The following is a 2,938-nucleotide window of genomic DNA, read 5'->3' as shown; positions in this document are numbered from 1 at the left end:
GTTATGTGGTCAACGAGGGAAGGGAGTCAGATGGAGGGGGGGGGTGGGATGTGTTTGCAAACTGGGTGGGATAGGAAGAGAGAGGGGGTTCGGGCAGAGTAGCCCCTGAGGATGACCAGGAAGTGTAGGAGGGGTGTCTGAGTTCCCTGTCCCGTGCTGCTGCAGGGGTCAGAAACTCACTCACCCCAGTGATGTCTCTCCTGGTGCCTGGACCGGATCTCCTTGCTGCTTGGGTGTCTCGTAAACAAAGGCATTTTCTAAAAATCTTAAATTTTCTATTAATAATTTTCCTTACAAATAGTGAATGAATTAATTTTGTGGAATTCTTGAAATTGTATTCAATATTTTTTTTGAAAAAAACATGCAGGATATTCTAGCTGATTTCATATGGTGTTTCTAAAGAAACGACATCTTACAGACATACATAGTTAATTCTAAAAGTTATAGCATCTAGCTATGTATCTGTCTAATTTGAAGAGAATGTTATTATAACAGTATTTTTTTTCCTGTGAGGATCATGCACATATTCCCATGTATCAAAACCAAAACAAACAAAGAAACAGACAAAAAATACAAAATTTCATTAGGCCTTCTTCTGGAAATCCAGCAATATGTTTCAAACCTGCAATATATGTAAAGAAACAATTTTTAATGGAAGAACGTGAGACTTTCATAAGAAATGCAGAGTCACCCATGCATTATTTCCCCACAGAAAATATATGGAATCATAAGCATGGTGGAAGGAATTCTCTCACATTGTCTGATCAGAATATATATTGATTTACTATATTTGCTTCATTTAAGCTCCTCAGTTACATAAATCGTTTTTACATAGACACACAAATTGTGTGCAAATATGAAGAATATTATATATTAAGAAATATTTATGTGGTTATATAGAGTAGTTACTTTTCTTCCTTAAATAAAAATGAAGTATTTCCAATTGACTCATTAATTTGTTTTTTAAAACATTTTAAATACTACTAAGTATTCCATAACTCGCTCAACTGATGCAGAATCTGTTGAAGTGTGCTGTCTACTGTCTTGTTCCTCATAGTTGCCTAGCCAAAATTATAAGTACCCTAGGACCACCAACACAGGGTTACATCATACACAGTTTGATGGATACTCCCCCATCAATCAATAATTAAGACAATGCCTTATAGGATTCCTACAGCAATTTCTTATGATGGTATTTTTCAATTGAATATTCATTTTCTTGTGACTCTAGACTGTGTCAGGTTGAGACTAAATAAGACAGCACATGCATAGTAATGTTGGGCCAGTGACAGGGACACTACCTGTGATACACAATGAAAAATATCCAGTGCTCTCCAACACCCTTTCATGCCTTCAATATCAGCACCACCTGGGTAGCATGTATATTCCCACATTCAGCTACTAGCATGATGTACAACGTTGGTGACCTCTAGAACACAGCTTCTGTGTACTAATGCTCAGGATACACTTGCTTGAAGACATCATCTCAATGATGCTAGACTGTTCTTAATCACAGCTGATTCTTCAGCCTCATCTGACTAGCATACACTGTTCCATCAAATCAATTTTTTTTTCTCAAGACAGTATTTCTTCATGTACCCATTGATATTCTGGAACTCATTCTGTAGAGCCATCTAGCCTCAAATTCAGAGACTCACGTGCATCTGCTACCCAAATACTAGGATTAAAGTTATTCACCACCACTGCCCAGCTAAATATATAGGCTAGGCTAGCCTTGAACTCATGATCTGCCTGCCTCCACTTCCTTCAGCAAATCAAACTGGTCTTTGGCCAACACAAGTGTTCCAATGCAAATGTTTTTCTTTATTATTAGTTGGTTCTGGTCTGTCATTAGTAGCCGGTGATTATTCAGCTCCAGCTGACCAGACAGCACAGGTTCTACACACAAATGAACTTACTGAATTATTGCATCCGTATGAAATTGCTCAAGCCAGATCTCCACTATCTGCACTAGTCTCAACATTCTTATCTTCCAAGCAAAAGAGCAGATCACTTACTTTTCAATATTGAAAGATTTTTCTACTTCAGAAGATCAAGGTTTTTCTACAATCTTTCCAAAATCATACGATCAGTTCTGAGAAATCAATATTTCACCCCTGGTACCAACTGCTGTCTTAATTACAGGTACTACTGCTGTATGAAACACCATGACTGCAATCAATTTAGGGAGGGAAGAGTTTATTTGGGTTACACGAACACATCATATTCTTTCATTGAAGGAAGTCCAGGCAGAAATTCAAACAGGGCAGGAAATAGGAAGTTGGAGTTGATGCAGAGGTCATGGAGAGTTAGTTTACTTGTTTAATGTCACGGTTTACTCAGTTTGCTTTTTAAAATGTGGGCTGGTGAGTGGAAAAGTTTTTATTTGCTCTTACAACTAGTATTGCATTATCTCTGAAGTCAGGGCAGGGGCTCCAGACAGGAACCTGAAGGCAAGAGAATATTTTGAGAGCATGGAGAAATTCTCCCAATGGTGATGGAGGTGGGTCTTGTAATAATAAAGAAACTGCCTCGGCCCTCATAGGACAGAAAATTAGGTAGGCGGAGTAGACAGAAGAGAATGCTGGGAGAAAGAAGCTTAGGAGGAGTCGCCATGATGCTCCCACTCCAGACAGACGCAGGTTAAGATCCTCTCTGGTAAGCCAACTCATGGGCTACACAGAATATTAGAAATGGGTTAGAACAATATGTAAGAGCTAGCCAATAAGAAACTGGACCTAGCCGGGCCAGGCAGTGTTTGAAAGAATACAGTTTCCGTGTAATTATTTCGGGCATAAGCTAGCCATGCGGGCGGCCGGGTGCCGGGGACGCAGCCCTGCCGCCGCTCCTATTTCAACAGATGGCGCCCAACGTGGGGCTAAATCCACTTAAAAACCTGAGAAGGCTTAAAAATAAGGGAGAGAGAGTTTAACACAGA

The 2,938-nt window shown here is 39.7% G+C and overlaps 2 long non-coding RNA genes across 3 annotated transcripts in view; both read left to right on the top strand.

Annotated features, from left to right (window-relative positions):
- Positions 1-2,938, top strand: part of LOC126493742 (uncharacterized) — a 217,358-nt gene that overhangs the window by 53,957 nt on the left and 160,463 nt on the right. The window lies entirely within an intron of this gene.
- Positions 2,421-2,938, top strand: part of LOC126493746 (uncharacterized) — a 2,943-nt gene continuing 2,425 nt past the window's right edge. The window contains exon 1 of the long non-coding RNA XR_007589878.1: positions 2,421-2,642. This is a non-coding gene — a long non-coding RNA (uncharacterized lncRNA). The remainder of the gene's footprint in view (positions 2,643-2,938) is intronic.

This window comes from Alexandromys fortis, unplaced genomic scaffold (genome assembly GCF_014885135.2).
Source record: "Alexandromys fortis isolate MF-2015 unplaced genomic scaffold, M_Fortis_MF-2015_v1.1 scaffold_332, whole genome shotgun sequence".
NCBI classification, from domain to species: domain Eukaryota; kingdom Metazoa; phylum Chordata; class Mammalia; order Rodentia; family Cricetidae; genus Alexandromys; species Alexandromys fortis.
This window is presented reverse-complemented; position numbering and strand designations above follow the sequence as displayed.